General features: G+C 49.0%; 1 protein-coding gene across 4 annotated transcripts in view; it reads left to right on the plus strand.

The window, feature by feature from the left end:
* Positions 1 to 19,788, plus strand: part of LOC105495006 (TraB domain containing 2B) — a 254,818-nt gene that overhangs the window by 78,277 nt on the left and 156,753 nt on the right. The gene's annotated exons all lie outside the window — the stretch shown is intronic.

The following is a 19,788-nucleotide window of genomic DNA, read 5'->3' on the forward strand; positions in this document are numbered from 1 at the left end:
CCCCATTTCCAATTATCCAGGCTTTGCCATATGGTGTGTTTGGGAACATTGGAAGTCTACAAAGAATTCAAGAAGCTGCAACAGAGTGAGCAGTTCCAGCACTTTCCCGAGGCAGGCTGCCATGTTGGGGCTGTAGAAGCGAATGACACAGGCCCCAGCCTGACTCTGCCATTTATTTATTCAGTTGCTGAACTTGGGCAGATTAATCAACCAGGCCTTAGTTTCCTCATCTATAAAATGGCAGCAATAGTACCGCTCGTTAAGAGTTGATAGGAGGATTAAAAGAAATGATTTTTCCTGTGCAGGCACATAGAAGGCTCTTTCCCCTCCTCGCCTTAAGTTTCTTTATTTAATTGTTTATTGCTCTTTTCCTGATGTTTTCGACAGAAAGGACATGGCTGCTCTTCTCTTGGAGCCAGGTGATGGCAGCATGACGAAGTAGGAAAAGAAGGGAGGAGGGAAATAGGAACTCCATGCTGCCCCAGACTGCTTTCATAGGAGTTCATATTCGTGGGGTGCTGACCGCCACATGCATTCCTGTCTTGGGTCTGTGCTGGGACTTCAAGGGACAAAAAGGCAGCCATTCAAAGTATCATTTAGAAAGTCAGGCAGGAAAGGTCAGACACCTTTGTCTGGGGACAAAGTGCAAAATAGGCACTGGGTAAACAGCCAACTGGGTTTCCCAGACCAATTGGGTGCCTCTCTGCCATTAGAAATGGTGTCGTTTCTGATGGGTGCAGAGCACACTTAGGTCACATATCCCGCTTGCAGAGAGCCAACGCTGGAAACCATATTGGTTTGCTCAGCCTAATCCCATTCCCAGCCCCTGGGCAGTTTGGATAAAAGGCAGCACCCAGTGCCCACGAGTGCTCAGGAGAGAGTGGATCGATCTAGGGGAAGGTGGTGAGAGTGAACCTGGGAGCTACGAGGAACTGTAAGAACTGGGGCTAAGCATGGAGAGGAGAAGCTTGGGAAGGACAAAGTCATTTTCCCCAAATGTCTGCTGGGCTGTCCTGGAGTGGAGGGTAAAGAGAGGGCTGCAGAGCATGGAGCTGGGTCTGGTGGGGGAACTGAACTGAAGAAGTAAAAAGAGCCTTTTCACAGTCAGGAGCTGCCCAGACACTTGAAATCAGGCAGTAACCTGCCGTGGCCTCTGGTGGAAGGCACAGGGGGTTCTGGATTAGTAGTGCTATGGGCAGCCTGTGCTGCTTGCTAGAGCTGTGGCCACAAGTCCTTTCTTCCCGCTGAGCCTCAGGCTTCCCCGCTGTCCTGGAGATGGTAATGACTAGGGAGAGTGAGATGCTTTCTTGCCAGCTCCTGGGACAAGGTGGGCCTGAGAAGAGTGAGTGTCCCTTGTCGCACAAGGCTGAGCATACACAGAAGGGTCGCCCCGGAGAACCCACAACCTGAGGTGACCAAGACGAAGCCTGATGTCTCCCCAGCACTGGGCTGCCCTCTCTCAGCCCTCCCAGCATATGGTAAATACCCTCTCAATGAGTTAAAACTCCACCACTCCAGGAAATGTTGTTACAAATTGTTTTTCCACTAGAACACATACTGGATTTTCCATGCCACCTCCAGCACATTTTCAGGAAATCCTAGGTGGTGGGATGGAGACTGAGACCCTCCAGAAAGGCCAAGGCCCCGGCAAACCAAAACCAAAAGACGGCTGGGTTTTATTTAATCATAAGTACATATATGTCTCAACCTTTGAATACTGGAAAGGAAAAAAAATTTTAAAACCAGGCAAACTGAAAAAACCCACACATCGCTTTGCTTTGGAAGGTAATTACTTTGAATTCGGTTAAACCAGCTTGCTCTAGCTAACTAGATTAGTTTACATCTTGTGGCAGAAAAAGAAATACAAATTACTTAGATTGCAAATAAACCATGTTTTTCTAACTAAATAGATTAGTTTATATCTTGTGGCAAGAAACAAGGAGAACGGCTCAGAAATGCCTGTTGCTGACTCCTGCCCACTCAGTCATTCAGGGAAGTTTGTTTTCTGTTTGACCTCTGGCCTCTGACCCCCATGCCTCCCTCAGCCCCCTCCTCCAAGAGATGTAAAGAATTGGGCTTGGGAAAAAGAAAAACAAAACCACATCCAGCCCAACTGCTTTGATGATGAAGCCATAGTACTTGGGCATTCCGCAATCCACACTGATTGCATTCACTCCATGACTGCCTACTATGTGTGGCACAGAGCACTGGGCACCCAGTGTGGCAGGGCTTCCTTCACAGGCATGAAACCTGTGTGTCACACAGGGCCCTGTGTTTATTTCATCTTCTGCTGTTGCTGTTACGTAATTCTTAATAATGTATGAATAAGGAGCTCCTCATTTTCCTTTTGCACTGGACCTTGCAAATTATGTAGCCCGTCCTGGTGGACAGACAGCACAGAGACAACACAGGGATACAGGAGACAGGGGCCTGCACTCCTGAGCTGTGGCTCCATAGGGGACACAAGGGGCTGGCAATAGCCCATGAGCTCCTCCTGGGGCAGGACCATGTGGGACCCATGTTCAGGGACCCGTCCACATGAGGGTGGTGTTCGCAGGATGAGTGCTGCTTATAGAACTGACAGACGGTACCTTGGCCTAAGTCAGTCCAGCCACTTCCATGACTCAGGAGTTCTTCGGCCTGTTTTTTCTCTAAGGAGAAAGACACTTGCTGCCTCCTGTCTATGTCTTTCTATCATTCTATCACATCTTTCTCTTTCTGTCATAGAAAGGCCTGGGGAAAAGGTTGTAACTTGCACCAGCAGTTTCTGAGGAGACTGGTCTTGGCGTGGTGTCCCCCCAGGCCTGTGCAGAGTGGGTTCTCAAGAGTCAGCTCGCTGAAAACAATGAATTTAACCGCCAGAATGCCACCTGTGCATCACACCCCGCTGAGGTGTCCCTTTATGTGCATTGTCTCATTTAATTGTCACAATTACCCTATAAGGCTGTTAGAAGGAATGCAGATTCAATCTAAGGGCAGGCTGGCTTTCTATTAGACATTTCTATTTTCCCCAGTGTAAAAATCCTGACTGGGGCTGGCGCTGTGCTCCAGGAAGCTATGAAGGGTTCAGGCTCTTTTCACTGCTTCTCCACCATCGCCAGGAATTGCCTCCGATCTAAGGTGGCTCCACCCTCTGCCTGGCCATTCCAGCCTTGGGCAAGGAGAAAGGCAGAGCCCGGAATTAGACCCATCGGTCCTGCTCATGACCCATTGGCCACAACTTGGTCATTTGGCCACATTTAACTGTGAGAGGAGACTGAGAAATGGGGTCTCTTCTGGGTGGCCATGTGCTCAGATGAAAATGAGGGGTTTTATTACTATGGAAAAAGGAGAGAATGGACATGCCGGTAAAAGAGCAACCTATGCCATATGAGGATAGGTATTTTACCTCTGTTTTATAGATGAAGACACAGGCTCTGAGAGAGAAATGGCGTGGCCCAGGACTCACAGCATACAGGTCTGTGCTTTTTCTAACTACTACTCTCTAGGGTTTTGAGCTTCAAGAAGCCTCCTGCACTCCCATGGGGGAGGGTACATGTACCCAGTGCCGGTCCACTGCATGGCTGTGTGACTGAGGGTCACTGACTCATTCGCTCACTCTCTGAGTGACAAGGTACTCACTGCTTCCCATGGCCATCCTAGAACTTTGTTGGTTAATTGTGACTGTTTCAGTTCAGCAAATAATGAGCAGATCATCCTGGACAGATAGAGCTGTGAAGGCTGACAGGAGGAGTCCCTGATCCTGGCTGAATAGTCAGGAAAGGCCTTCTGAGGAGTCAGGTTTTAGGGAAGTCAGTCCTAGGGAATGAATTGGAGTTATTGTCTATCCTTTGACCTTGGACACTTTATTTAACCTCTCTAAACCTCAGTTTCTTCACCTATAAGATGAAGGTTGTAACAATACTTTCCTGATATGGTTTGGATGCTTGTCCCCACCAAATCTCATGTTGAAACATGATCCCTGCCGGGCACAGTAGCTCATACCTACAATCCCAGCACTTTGGGAAGCCAAGGCAGGCTGACCACTTGAGCTCAAGGCCAACCTGGGCAACTTGGCGAAGCCCCATCTCTACAAAAAATACAAAAATCAGCCAGGCGTGGTGGTATGTGCCTGTAGTCCCAGCTACTCAGGAGGCTGAGGTGGGAGGATTGCTTGAGCCCACATGGGGGAGGTTGCAGTGAGCCATGATCATGCCACTGCATTCCAGCCTCCAGCCTGGGTAACAGAACAAGACTGTCTCAAAGAAAATGAAAGAAAGAAAGAAAGAGAGAAAGAGAGGGAGGGAGGGAGGGAGGGAGGGGAAAGAAAAGAAAGATGATCCACAGTGTTTGAGGTGGAGCCTGGTGGGAGGTGTTTGGGTCATGGAGGCAGATCCTTCATGAATGTCTTGGTGCCCTCCCCATGATAATGAGTGAGTTCTCGTTCTGTTGGTTCCCATGAGATCCAGTCGTTTAAAAGAGTCTGACTGCTCCACCTCCTCCTCCTCCTCCTCCTCCTCCTTCTTCTCCTTCTCCCTTCTCCTTCTCCTTCTGCTTCTCCTTCTCCTTCTCTTTCTCCTCCTCCTCCTTCTTTTCTCTCTCTCTCTCTCTCCCCCCCTCTTTCTGTCTCTCTCTCTCTCTCTCATGCTCCCTTTCTGACCATGTGACATACCAGGTCCCCTTCTCCTCCCACCAGGAGTGGAAGCAGCCTGGGGCCCTCACCAGAAGTAGATGCTTGTGCCATGCTTCTTGTAGCACTTGCAGAACCGTGAGCCAAATAAACCCCTTTTCTTTATAAATTATCCAGCCTCAGGTATTCTTTTATAGCAATGCAAAACAGACTAACACACTACCTTGCACAGTTAAAGTGAGAATTAGAATGTGTCCACACTTATTTAATAGATGTCAGTTATTATCAAGAGCACGCCTAGCGAAAGGAATGGCAGGAGCCAAGATCAGGTGGTGACTAACCGCACAGGCCACTCAGGAGGCTGGCCTGGAAAGCGGGAAGTCAAGAGCAGCAGGAGCTTGGCAGAAGCTTTTGCTTTTAAGGTTCCTGGTGGTTTGAAAGACCTTCCTGACATCCAGCCCTTGTCTTCCGGCCTAGATTCATGCGCTGAAGCTCTGTAAAGGAAGTCTGCTATGTCTTCTGGGAGCTACAGTTCTGATAGACTGTCCTGAGGAGCAGTTAGAAGGGCCTCAGGGGGCAGGTGTTCCAGAATGCTGGAACTGCCTCCTCCCAAAACCATCTCTGTACATGGTATGAGGAGCCAGAGCCCTCCATGGCCTGCTGCCTCCCAGTTGGGACACTGGTGGGACTTGTGTGCCTGGCTGAGCTGGCTCCTTGGCCATTGTGGGTTGAGGGAAAGGCCAGGGAGGTTTGGAGGAGAAAGAGCTGCAGACAGAATGGAGGAAGGAAAGGGGACAGAGGAGGTGGCAAGAGACAGGAAATGAGAGTGAGGGAGAGGCACGGGAGGGAGAGAATAGGAGCCTGTGCAGACTGGGTAGTCCCGGGCACCAGGTCCCTCCATAGAATTTATCTAACCCTTGAATCAACTCTGGAGGTGGAGTAGGAAGCCCATTTTACAGATAAGGAAGCTGAGGCCCAGAGGACTTCTTGATTGGCCTGAGTTCTCCCAATCAATTATCTGATTGCAAAGTTTTTCCTCTTTTTAAAAAACAAACCATACCAATATGTATTGTTATATAGCATGTAATCATCGTAAAAGGCATAAATAAAAAAAGTTATAAAATTCCACCATCTGGTGGGATACCCACTGTTAACATTTGATGAATATCCTTCTAGACATTTCCCTTTGCAAATTTGTGTCTCTCTCTATATGTGCATATAGATGAATACATAGTTATAAAAATGGGATTATTATTATACATACTTTTCAGAAACTTCCTGTATTTAGTTCACCATATATCATGAACATCTTCCCACTATGGATAAATACATATCCATGGTCTCATTTCTAATGGCCACAGACCACATTTAGGTCATTCCCAGTTTTCCACAATTTCATGGGAGGAAACACTTCTCCGGTTACTTTTTGATGAGAAAAGAAAGAAATTCAGAAAATTTGGAGGAAGAGAAGAGGCAAAAACTTTAACTAGTCCCTCTCCTTGTGCCACCCACAACCAGGTACCTCAAGTTGCCTTCCCAAGTGGGTTCTATGACATTATGATGCCAGTGAATCCTGCAGTTAACATTATTGCTAAAAAGACAGTTAAAGCTCAGTTCTTTCAATCAGTTATTACACAGAAGGGAGGCAGATCAAAGGAAACATTGCAAGGGTTTTCCTACCAATTTGACTTCTGGAATCAGGACTCCTTCTTTTGCTTTTCTCATGGCCTCCAGCGGCCTGGGCTCCTCCTCCTTTAGATGGATAAAGAGTGAGAACAAACATGAATGCACCCGGCAACTGGCTTCTCCCTCCTGACATGGCGTAACGGAGAAAGCACCAGTCAAAAGTCATACAAACCAGGTTCAAATCCCAGTTCCCCTCCCTATTTACAGGGTAACCTCAAGTCGTAACTCATGTTGGAGCCTCAGTTTCCTCATCTATTAAGTAGAAGGAACACAAGAAACATGAAGGATACCTGGTAGGTGTAGGGTACAGAATAGATACTCAACAAATACTTTTTGATATTATATCATTTCCTGTTCTTAGAAGTTTTCTTTAAGAGAGGTGGGCCCACCTGTTCTTGCTTTAATATCTCCATTATTCAGTGGCTTGAGGAGAGCTAGAAAACCAAATTCGATGACCATGACTCTCTTGTAAAAAGCCACGTTAGTAGCCCAGCCCGACTAATGAACAAATCCCTGGTCATGAAAGAAAGTGTTTCTAATAAGCATGAAAGTGTATTTGTGAAGGCAGCCTGGGGCCCACAGCCCCAGCTGCTGGAGCTTATAGCATCTTTGCCTGAATAGCCACACTTTTGTGCCTGGAAAATGTGTGTTATTGGAGCCAGACTCCCCCCTCCCTTCCCTCCCCACGCCAGCGGCCGGCTGGTGCTCGCACGGGCTGCCTGTCATGTGCAGGCAGGAGACTGCCAAGCCTATTCCAGGGAGCAGGCCATCACTGTCCAGGGAAGGGGCTGAAACTGGGCAGGCACCGTGTTTTCCAACATTGTGCCTATTGCCAGAGAGGGACCGACAGCACAAGGAATTGGAGTTGGCAGGTCCCCCTGCTAAGCTTCTGGCTGCCCTCAAGAGCCAGGCCAAAGGGCTTGTGTTTTCTTTGCTGCATTATTAAGCTGTCTTTTGCTTTTAAGGTTCCTGGACCTGTCATAATACAGGCCATCCTAGCCAAGATTCTGGGCCCCTGTTCCTTTGAACTGCAGGGGCAGCTGTGGAGAAATCCAGCTTTTCCTGTGGTGTGGTTGACAGCCGGCTGACAGCCTCCAGCCAGGCTGCTACCGAGCGGGGTTGCAGTAATTACCCATCTAGGCTTGGGGAATCAGTCTCATCCCATAGGGAGATTGGATGGAGCCCTGCTATGCTCAAATCCTGTCAGGGAGAATGGAGCTGAGAAGAGGGGAAGAAAGGCAGCCTCAAGACTGGGATCAGAATTCCTGGGTTCTTAGAAAGGCATTATCTCACCACGGCTAAGAGCATGGAGCATGGTGCAAGAAAACCTGGATTGAATCAAACTCTAATGTGAACTCACTGCTGTTGACCTTTAGCAAGTTCCTTAACCTCTCTGAGCTTGAGTTTTCTCATCTGTGAAATAGGAATGATAATAGTATCCACCTCGTAGGGTTATCAAGACTATAACTCATTATAAATGAGTTATGTTTCTTCAATGAGTCATTCAAAGCACGGAGCTCTGTGGGTGGTACACTGTGTGCACACCACATGATGTAACCAATAGTGTTTTTCTTTCATGGGGTCTTAGTCAGTGCCACAGGAGGGGCATTGAAGTAGGGAGCACTCAGGAAACCTGGCTTCTGATCCCAGCTCTGCCGCAGGCCTGTGGTATGACCTTGAGCAAGGGTGTGCCACTCTCTTAGCCATTGTTTACTGGTTTCGGGGCATAAAATAATGAGACATGGTAGGAGTGCTGTGAAGACCTCTAAGCCCAGAAGTAATGTGGAGTGCGGGGGCTAAGAGCGGCAGGTGCAAGGGGCAGAGGCCGGTGAGACTCCAAATGGGAAGCAGCAAACATCAGGTAGCCCTTCCCCAGAATTAAAGCCTTGCCTTGCACTTCTCACTGTCTCTGCAGCTGGTTCAATATTGGGGGCCAGGGAGGTGACCCCTCCCAAATATGTATGGCTGTATCCTCTCACACCATATGCCATAGAGATTGAGGGCTGGGGACAAAAGGGAGGTAGAAAGAGAAAGAAAAGAGAGAGAGGGGGAAGGAGGCAGAGAGATAGACATGCAGAGAGGGAAAAGGAGAATGTCAAGAGGGTTTATGTAGAGCAGCAGAGCGGAAGAATTGTGGCATCAGGTGCAAAGGATGTGAAATGTAGATTTCTTATCTGAAGTGGAGGCACAGCCATGGGATGCTGGGGGCAGGGGTGGCTAGGGAACCATGTAGATGTAGGGTGCTAGTATATTTCTGCTGCGTGGGATGGGGTAAGTTGCAACACGTACTCCCTGAGAACCCCAACCAGAAACAGGCCCAAAGATAAGGCTAGGTTAAGGGAACCTGAAGATGCTTCCCTGTTCAGACTTCTAGCTACCACTCCCTTCCCCATCCCCAGCTGCCAGGCCTGCTCTTCTGGGAAGTTGGTTCTCATTGCTCGTCACACCATAGTAGTACCCAGGTCTTGGATCCTTTGAGAAGAATGAAGGAATGGAGTTTAAACTTAGCCACTATTTATTGAGAACCTGCTGCCCTCCAGGCATGAGCCAGATGCTTATACATGTGTTGCCTCATTCCATTTGCTTTTCTCAAGCACCCCTTGTCCTGTGAATCCCTGCTTTGGCAGTCATGATTTCTCCCTCTCTCCGGTTACTTGTTCCCTGTCTCCTGTCCTCCTCTTTGACCATGAACTCCCCGAAAGCAGGCTCAGCCTGTGTCTTCCTTTGTGTCCTCCACAGAGAGCCCAGGCTATGGGCTCAACGTGTCAGCGGGTTTCTGTAGAATCAGAGTATGTTAACTTAAATCTGATGAATTTTTAGGGAGCATACTGAATATCATTTAAGTGATTTGGAGCATTAGGAGTCAGCCTATACCAGGAGAGAGCACAGAGGATATTATATTTTGAAAGCAAGCAGAGTGAGGATGTAATGTATGGAGGGTAATGCTTAACTCAATTAGAAGAACAGCATTAATGGTGGAATTTCTGGCATGCAGGCAAGTATGATAGGGAGGAATTGGGCTGTGGGTCAACATGGCTTTCCAGGACCCTCCTCCTCTCCTGTGCTAGGCTTTGCAGGAGAGAAAGGAGGGTGCATGGTGTCTGCCTTGGGAGTGCATGATCCTATTGTGAAGATGAGATTCTTTCAGGTAAAGAGCGAGAGCCCTGGGACTGCTCCACTGTTGTAACGTAGTAACATGGTTTCCATCAGGGGTTGAATATTTGCTCCTATAAGAGTTGCCCCAGGATGGGAAAGGCTCCATCATGTAAATGTCTTCACCTACTGAGTAAAATCTAGACTCCTTGATTTCCCCTGTCTGCTTTCTCAGCCCCCAGTGCTTTCTCCACCACACCGTGTGCTTCCCCCATCCCAGCCATTGGTCACCCTATTTCCATCTCTTTTAATGGCCTCCAAGACCCTGACCTATTATCACCTTCTTCCCACCCATCTTTCAAGGTTAGATTCAGATCACTCCTCTTCCAGGAAGCCTTCCCTCATTTCCCCTCTGCAAACATCATCCCACTCTCCAAATCTCACAATCAGTGCCCTGTTACAGCTTCTTCTGCAGCCCTTATTTTAGTTTGTGCTCAAGTTAGGTTTAGAGGAAATATACCCATCTCTTATTCCCCAGAATGAGCTTGTGGGTTCATCACACAGGGCCTGGCCCAAAGGGTGTGCTCAGTGGGTATGGGCCAAGGAGAGACACCTCAGAGCAGGAGGCAGAGGCAGGAGAGTGACCTGATCTGACCAAATTGGAGCAGGCAGGCAGATCCTGTAGCCTGGCCTGGTGAGCCCTTGGTGCTCTAGGGGTTAATCAGGGTTACAGGTGATCAAGAAATGTTTACTGGGTGTTAAGTTTTTAGCCTAATGCAGGATTTAGCAGCCATTCTCATTTATGGTAATGAGAGGCATTGCCACCCTGGGGGATTTGGAAAGGAAACTCGTCCACCTGCCTGCAGTCTGGGTTCAGAACTGTACTGACTCTAACTTCCCCTGCCCAGGAAGCCCTGTGGTAGTGGAGCTTCCACTTTGGCTTCCCTTCCAATTATTTTCTCAGGGTCTCAAGGCTTGACTCGACCCCGCAGGAAACTCCCAGTACCTCCCTCCCTCTCTCCTCACACAATCCCCACCCCATCTCTGTACCTGGCTCTGCTGGGCCCTGGGGGCACAGACATGATGCAGACAAAGCTCCTTCTCCTCAAGGAGCCCCTGCTCTGAAAATGATTCCCAACCCTTTTTCTTACCCTCTACTTCACAGTGAGGTCTTCACACCAAGACCCTGAGGCACAGCCGGGCAGTAGGAGAGGCACAGCTGGGTCTCTGTGAATGGCAAGGCATAGACCCAACAATGGCTGGGTCTCTGCCATGGTTGGAAGTCCCTAGGCAGAGGGGTGTCAGAAACCCCCTGACATGAGGTGTGCAGAAGTTGCAGGTGGAGGGTGTGTGTAGAAGCCCCAAGGCAATTTGTTGTACACTCTCAAGGGTGCCCTCCAACAGACGTCACCAGTCTAGAAGCTGAGATAGACATATAAATAAGCAACATGACCAGAGGAAGCCCAAGAACTCTGGGGGACAGGAGGAGACATACTTAGCCTTGGGGACACTCCTCCAGGAAGGTGACTCTTCAGTGACTTCATGAACCCAGACAGAGAAGAGGGGAATGACTTTCCAGGCAGAAGAGGCCATGAGACATGAAAAAATCTGGCATGTTTAAGAGACCAGGATGAATTTATGACTAGACCTGTGCTGTCCACTAGTCACATGTGGCTATTTAATTAAACAACATTAAAATTATATTCCTTAGTCTCAATAGCCATATTTCAGGTGCTCAACAGCCACATGGACTAAAGAATGTCCATCATTAAGCCAGGCAGGTTGGCTCATACCTGTAATGCCAGCACCTTGGTGGGGGGCAAGGTGGGAGGATGGCTTGAGGCAAGGAGTTCAAGACCAGCCTGGTCAACATGGTAAGACCCCATCTCTATAAAAATTAACCAGGCATAGTGGTATAACCCTGTAGTCCTAGCTACTGAGGAGGATATAGCAGGAGGATCACTTAAACCCAGGAGTTCAAAGCTGCAGTGAGCTATGATGGTGCCATTGCACTCCAGCCTGGGTGTCAGAGCCAGACCTTGTCTCTTAAAGAAAGAATTTCCAATCACAGGAAGTCAAGTTGCCCAGTGCTGGCCTTAGAGTATAGAGCCACTGTGGATCCTAAAGGGCCTGAGGACTCTGGACTCCTTCTCACGGGTCTCGGTTTTTCTCTAGACCCCCTGTTTGCCCATCTACTTGGCAGTCACCCTGGGAACACAGGGGCTTCTCTTTCATCCTACCATTTTATCGGCACCTATTGTGCCCTGGTTTTCAAGAGAGGCACATGCCTGAGAACTTGGTTACGGAAGAAGGGTTAGAAGCCTCCTCAGAACCGCAAGCCATGAGGTTCCAAGGGTCCTATGAGAAAGCAGTGAGCACAGCACCTGTCCTACATAAACTCTTGGTAAAGACCAGTCAGGGCCAACCAGGGAAGATGCACCTTGTGGGAGGCTTGGTCAAAATATTTGGCCATTCATGAACAGTAGACACTGGGGCAACCATGAGGGGCTGGCCAGATGGAGGTTGTGCTGGGGGAGTGGGCAGAAAAGTGGGTGGAGGGATCAGGAGGAAACTTACCAGGACAGTAGCTGCCTGTTTTCTAGGGCATCCTATGGCTCCTTGCCCCACAGATGAGTTTCTTCGTCTTCCATGCTCAGTTTCAATGTCACCTCCTCTGTGAGGCCTTCTCTGATTGCTCAAGGAGCCCCAAACTGCCCCTCATCCTGGATTTTCACATGGCACTTGTCCCACAGACTGCCAAAGTGGCTGTCCCCCTAACTAGACCCTGGACTTCTTTGAGGACACAGACCTGCCTGGTTAATTATGCTGCTCCATTAGCCTGAACCACTCCTCCGCAGAAGTCTGCCCCCATGGCTGTAATCAATCTATATCAGTGTTACTTCTTATGTATCTGTTGCTTCCATTAGACCATGAACTCCTTGAATGCAGAAGCTACGTTTTGTTCAGCTCTCTAAATACCTGAATGAATGAGTGAAGTCAGGGAGGTGGAGGCTGTTGAAGAGCAGCCAGCCTGGAGGCAGAGGACTTGTGTGCAGACAGAATCAGGAAAGGGACTGGAAGGGGTGGAGGGGTGAAAGCAGGCTGTCCATGCCCCTTGCCACTGAGCCATGCTGGCTGAGCAAGGGCTTCCCTGTGGTTCTACCTGAGCAGACTTCCCTAGGAGGGAGACTCTGCTTCTCGTGGATTCTGTTTCCTCTGTGAGATGACTGTTCTCCCCTGCTGATTGCTGCAGAGAAGATAATGGCAGATCCCTTTATTTCTTGGGCCGGCCTCCAGGCAGAAGGACTTGTTCCAAGTGCCACTTGGTGACTCTTGCAAATTGTTCCTGACAGCCCTGCAGAAGGCCAGGCCATCTGCCTTACCCTTTTGCAGGGCAGCAGAGGCTGAGAGGAGAGATATTAGGTTTCCACTTTAGCCAATACTTTGATGTTCAAAGCTGTTTAATATTCATTAAACCAGTCCTTCAGTTGTAATTGCAGTCATTACCCTCCCTTTTATGATTGTCTGTAAATGTTATGGGACAGACGGGCCCAGCTAACCTAATGATGGAGGGTTTTGACGATGGATAAAAGGTTGAATAGAACCCCTTCAAATCCATCTCCTTACTCCTTGGCACCCACTCCCACCCGTTTCTGCTTTCTTTCTCTCTTAAAAGATGGTGTTTGGATTGAGAGAGCAGGATAGCCCTCCAGTAGTGTCATGGTTAGTTAATTTTACCGAGACAAAAGTGCTGTCCTGTGGTCTCAGAATGAACCCGAAATCACACACACAACTGGACCTTGGCTTCAGGTGAGGCACAGAACCCTGACCCTGGCCATAGTCGGAGCACTTGGCTGACACCAAGAAAAGGAAACTAGGTTTTTACTTTGTTTATTTAGCAAACATAGAAATTTTCAACAGGTTTGGCCATCAGAGATAATAGTGCTCTTGCTCTATGGAGGGGTGGGGCCTCTTGGAAGAAACATACAGGCTTGTGTATTTGGCGTCAGACTTCAGTTGTAGGTGCTCCCACTTTCTAGCTGCATGACCTTGGCAAGGACTGAAACTCCTCAGTGTTCAGTTCCTTCATCTATTAAAGAAAAGCAGTTATAAAACCTCCAGGTAGAGTCGGTGTGAAGATCCCACTAAATAACAGGCACTAAGTACCTAACAGAGTGCCTGGCAGGTGGCACGTACTCGGTTCCTGCCAACTCATGGCTTTAGCACCCTCTCCTGAAGTTCTGTGAGAGCAAGTGGGCCCTGCATTAGGGACCTTAAGCCCAAACAGGGAGAGGGAGTATTGTGGGCTGCCCAGGTCCTGCCTCTCCAGCACAATCTGCCAACAGTCCCTCCAACAGCAGTCTGCCAAGAACACCCTCTTCTGACCTCCTCCCCACCACCCCCAAGTCTGGCAGGTGAGTTCTCTGGGAAGCGGACTCTGAGGTGGTTTCCATGCATTTTCATTAGGGAGGTCACTGGGGGTGGGAGGAGAAAACAAATTGAGCAGAGGGAGAAGTCAAGCTGAGATGTGAGCCCTAGCAATTTCCACAGGGAAACTTGGATCTGAAATAGCTGGCTGGGCCTTTACATACCTGCCTTTACTCCTCATTGGATTGACTCTCACTGGATATGGGTCATGCATGGAAGGGCCCATCTCTGAGCAAGGAGGCTCTGCAACTGGGGCAAAAGAGACCATCAGTGGAAGGCTGCACTCTGATAGCACTGACAGCAGCTGGGGCAACAAGTCCTTCATTGACAGGGGACCTGGGGGCTGCATCGCCCTGTCCACCACAACCAGGGCTCATTATTATTTCCAAAAGCTTCCCTTGGAATGCTGTATCTACCCACCACACACATCACCACCACCACCACCACTATTGCACAAACACACAAAGCTTACCAAAATCCTTTTTCTTCTTCAAAATGTTCTAAAAGTACCTCCTCCAGAAAGCCTTCCCTGGTTTCCCCCACTTTGAATGACTGCATCTCTCACTGCTCCCAGGATTCATGGGCAGAGTGCCATGTAGGCAGGTATCCTCTTATCAGACAGCAGTTTTCCAGAGGCGGCATTGTATGTCATGGAATGGGCCACAGCAGTGTCCAGGTGGCTTTGCAGGGCCTTGTTTCAGGGGACCAAAGCACCAGAAGGGGCTGAACCAGAAGCGCTGGCAGGTCCTTCTTGCCCTACTGGTCTGTGATTCTCTAGGTGCCACTCTGGGTGGCCCACTGCTCCAGGTGTGCATGAGCACCTTAGAGAACAGGGCCTGGGCCTTCTCCGTGTCTGTAGGAGGCTGTTGAGCACACTCCACTTGCAGAGACCAACATGCATGCCAAGATCTGTGGGGCAAGCAGAAGATCATGCCCTGTTCACATAAGAACCCCCACCCGGAGTGGAAGTCAGATGGAAACAGAGGACATAGCCCAGTGGACAAATGCAGAGACAGAAAGACATGTAAGATGAGCCCTTATGGGCCCAGGCTAGGGTCTCACATCCAGAAAGACTCAGTGGGCACTTGCTGAGGAAAAATATGGATGTAGGGCCTTCTCCAACAGCAAAAGGATACATGTGGGTGGTGAAGGCTGTGAAGATTGAATACATGAATGAATGAATGAATGAATGAATGAATGAATGAATGAGTCAATGGAGGAATAAGCAATTTAAAGAAATTCACAACTGAGTAGAGTAGATCTCCAGTCTCTCATCCGAAACCCTTGAAGCCACATTTGTTTCAGAATTCAGAATTCAGAATTTTTTGGATGTTAGATGGCAAAATATGATATATATCCATACATCATTTAACACACCATTGTGGCCTGGAGCAGCATTCTTAATCAAATACATTAACATTTGTGCAGCAAAACATGAATATTCACAAAAAGTGGGGGATATCAAGGCTATATATAGCCTTGGATATGTTCAGGTCAAGTTACCAAAGACATTCTTCAGAGCGTTTTGGATTTCAGAATTGTGGATAAGGGAGTTAGAGCTCGTATGACCAACAAGGTTCCTTCTGGCTTCAAAAAAGTCCCCTTGAAGATGCAGAGCCCCTAACTTGCTCTTGACTGTGCCCACCCAGTGCCTCCCTGGCTTCCCTTCAGAGCCTAAGCTGGGCCTCAGCTCCCTGGGTCTCTCCTTTTCGGAATGTTTTTCTTTCCTGGCCTCCAGGCAAACCTCTGCCATCCTGAGGTCAGTCAAATAGGAGTCTCAGAGTAGGTCTAATCACACATCATTAGCGTCCTAATGGCACCTAAGTGAGAGGGCAGTGACTTTTATCAGAGGGAAAGGCAAAGCAGCCAGGGCTCAAAGATTGGGGCGGAGGCCTCTGGGAATGGGAGAGGTTATGACTGTTTTTCTTGCCATTGTTAGGGCTCAGGGCTCCAGCAGCCCCTGCTTGACAAGTTGCCTCCTCCACATTCCTCACCAGCAGCTTACCTGCCTGCTTTTATGCCTGGATTCTTCCCATCCTTCATCTGCTCATTCATTCATCTAACAAAAATGTTCTGAGCCAGTATTCTGTGCCACCCTACTGTGTGGTGTTGGAGTGATTATCAGTGAATTGGGACAGTGTAGATACTGAAGGAAAATTCTTATAGGATAAAAGTAACTTGCAGTTATTTTTTTCTTGTATCAGGTCAATACCTAGCACTTCTATTTGTATAGGATGCTATCCTTTGCAAGGGAGTTTTGCACATGTTAATTTAATCCTTACCAATAATCAACCCTGTAAAAAAGATATGGTTAGTTCCAGCTTAAGAATACAGAGGCTCAGAGAGGTGGAGTAGGTCGGCTGCAGTGTCTGACCCATTAGGTACCTGCTCTCTAGCTGGGCAGGGGCAGGTCAGATTGTGTGTGTGTGTGTGTGTGTGTGTGTGTGTGTGTACACCTGTGTGATGCAAATGAGGGGCAGGGAGGAAACTGATTGAGCTGTGATAAGGGCAAGTATGTAGTTAGGGAAAAAGTGGTGAATACAGGATCTGAGATATGGTGGCCCTACCTCACCTTTTAAAAGAAGAGCTATTTCTTCCTCAGATTAAGTTCACCTTTTACAAAAAGTCACATCAAAAATCTTCCATCTTTCCAGGTGCCCTCCAGGGTTCTCCCCCTGTGGAAGAGCCTCTTTTCTGGATACACCTCTGAGCCTGTCTGCTTCTTGGCTCAGTGAACTCCTCCTCATCCATCAGGGCCATTCTGCAGGTTACTCCTTCTATGACCACCTAGGAAGTAGCTGTACCTACAAGGCCCAAAATGATCAGCTGCCCCCAGCTTGCTTCTTTTCTGATCATCTCCTACCTCCCCTCCAGCCACGTTGGCTTCCTTGCTGTTTCTGGGACATGCCAGGCATGACCTTGTCTCAGAGTCTTTGCTCTCCCTCATCTCTTATGTATCTTTATTCAAATGTCACCTTCTCAATGACTGCTCCATTTAAAACTGCAGCCTAGTGCACCTGTCCCCTGTTCCTGCTTCACTTTCTCCTTTCCCATAACACTTCCTGTCATCTAACACGTTATATGATTTACTTGCTATGCTTTTTGTTTATTGGCCATCTTACCCTATCACATACAATACCTTGTGAGATTCAGGAGAGCAGGGATTTGGGCCTGTTACATGCTGAGTATCCCACATACTGAGAACAGTGCTCAACATATACTAGGGGCTCAGTATATATGTGTTAGGGAGAGAGAAAGAGCCTACTATGTGCAACTACTTTTACTGGCACTAACTTGCTTAATCCTCATAACACATCTTTTAGATGAGTTGTCATGATCCCCACTTTTCAGATGAGGAAACTGATGCCAAGGGAGATGGAGTTTCTTGCCCAAGAAGTGGCAGTACCAGAATTGGAACCCAGGCCAGTCTGAATCTAGACTGTATTCTGCAGGCTGAGAGGTAGAGGTACTTCAGAGAGGGTGAGCTCAGCTTGTGGGCAGGACACACATAGCCTGGCAAGCCCAGTTCCCAAGCCTGCCCAATTTTAGTGATGCGCAGACTGGGCTTCTCACTACAACATCTTTGGGAAGCAAATCCTAACATCTGAGGCCTTTTTCATCCCCACTTCCCACCAGGGTCTCTGCTTGGGTTTCAGAGGGAGGTTTGGGCAGTACAGGCCATGACATTTGGGCCCAGGCTGGAAATAGCCAAGCCCAGGGTCTGCTTCATCAGTGTGGAGTGGGCTGTGTGGCTCTGTTGAGCCCAGAGTTTCCTTGTTAGTTTTGAGCCTCCACAGCCCCATCCCTGCCTCCCTTAACCCACCCTTCTCTCTGTAACCCAAGACCCCCAAATTCCCCATCCTCTCTTCCTTCTAGGCCCTGGGCCAAGCCTCCACTGGCTTCCCTCTGCCATCCTGTGAATGTCCCTTTGTGCGGCAGCCCTGACGTGAGGTCCTTCCTGGGGAGGTGTTATTTTAATATATGGAGGGCAGTCATTGCATTTCATAAAGATAGCTTGTTTGGAGGGGCCAGCAGGGGCCAGGAGAGATCGCATTTGACAGATGCAGGGACAGCCTGTGGTTTAGGGGCTAGAGATCACAATGTGTGCCTGTGAAGCCCAGTGCTGGGCACCATGCCCCCGACAGCCATTGCTGGAATGAGTCCTGCCACTGGGGCCAAGGCACACAGGAGCCTTCCCCGCTTCACTGGTAGTGCAAGTCCCAGTGATGGAGAATATGAACAGGCCTGGGGGAAAGCAAACACTAGTACCAGGAGGCAGGCCTGGAAACTTTGAGGGGGGTGGCATGGGATCTGTGCCAGTACCATCTCTGCCCCTCTCTCCTCAGCAGTGCGACCTGAGGAAATCTCTGCCCTATGGGTTCCTTTCAGCCCAGAGGATCACACAAGGGCTTTCTGGCACTGTCGTTCCAGGAGACTTTTAATCCAACCTCCCTAGAGTGGATGTTGAAAATAAATGAGGAGTGAACTCTGTCTCCTGCCACCTTGGGCCCTGCAGCCAAGCCAGGGTGATGGACAGGGTGATAAAGTCTGAACAGGGTTGGTTCCAGGACAGCTCTGGTTTGCTGCCGAGTAAAACACCTGGTCCTTGGGGAAGCAAGACCTGAGGGCAGCCTGACCAGCTCGTCTCCTCAACAAGGAGCCTTTCTTTAACTGTGGTGGGAGGAGGGCAGTGGGGTCCAAGCTGGGCAGTCCCAGGGCACCCACTGCCAGGCATCAAGGTTGTTGAACTTGGAAATATACATGCTTCCCTCGGCTGGGCAGAGCAACCCACAGCTCACTCAGTGCTCACACAGAGTGATCAGATACAGGCTGTGCTTTATGGTAACTTCAGTGAAAAGCGGGTGTTGGGCTGGGCTTCCTGGCTGGGGGGTGGGGTCAGTGGGCTGCAAGACACTATCCACGTCCCCTCGGCTCACCCTCTGTGTCCAGTGTGGGGCTCAGGCTGTGAAACTCAGGTCTTCCTCCCTGTGGCTCTCTCCTGGGGAATTCCTTAGCTGAGCGTCAAATCTATATCCTTGGGGTGGGGCAGGGGCTGCAGGATCTGATTTTGTTCTGAGGGCTTTTTGAATATCTCCCAACCCTTTGAGATGCATTTTTAGATCCCTTGTTATGCAGGAAGCTGAGCCAGGACTGGGGTGGTGGAGGAGGAGGTCGGAGGCTCCTGCCCTTGCACTGGCCCCGCTCTTTCTCCTGAACTCTTCCTACTCAGTTTTCTGGTTGTCTGTGGCCATGTCTGGCCACTCCCCTGAGGGCAGGAGTGCCATCTGAGTCATGTCTGTGCCCTCAGCACATGTTGCAGGGCATGTGTCACGGTGCATCAGATTCTTTGTGGAAGGAGTGGTACGTCATGTTCACTTCCCTGTCCCTATTCTTCGCTCCTGGCTTGTTCTTTCTCCTACTGGAAGTGTCCTCCTTCACTACCAGCACTCATACATACTGCTGCTGGGGTGCTAACTGACATAATGACTTGATCCCATATGATCCAAGATGCATTCAGTGCCCTGCTGAAATATCATCTCCTCAGAGAAACCTTCCTGACTGCCGTATCTCACAGAGCACGCCCTGGTCCCATTCTATTCCATCTTCTCACTCTGCTGTTCTTTGTGGCACTTGGTATTAGGTAGCTCCTTGTCAGGGTGCTTGTTGTGTGTCTCCCCACTGGAATGTAATCCCTGTGAGGTTAGTGACTTTTCTGTGTTCACTGCTATAAGAATAACAAGAACTTACTGAGTGTCTGACATGTGTCAAGCACTATTCAAAGCACTTTATGTGATGAATTTATTTAATCCTCCCAAACCCAGTAACCAAGTACCATTGTATCTCCATTATAGAGATCTGGAAATTGAAGCCCAGAGAAGTTCAGTAACTTGCCCAACATCACACTACTAAGTGTCAGAGCCAGGATGTGAACCAAGGCGGCTTGGCTCTCAATGGCAGAGTCCTAAGTATTA

This window comes from Macaca nemestrina, chromosome 1, assembly GCF_043159975.1.
Source record: "Macaca nemestrina isolate mMacNem1 chromosome 1, mMacNem.hap1, whole genome shotgun sequence".
Taxonomy (NCBI): Eukaryota; Metazoa; Chordata; class Mammalia; order Primates; family Cercopithecidae; genus Macaca; species Macaca nemestrina.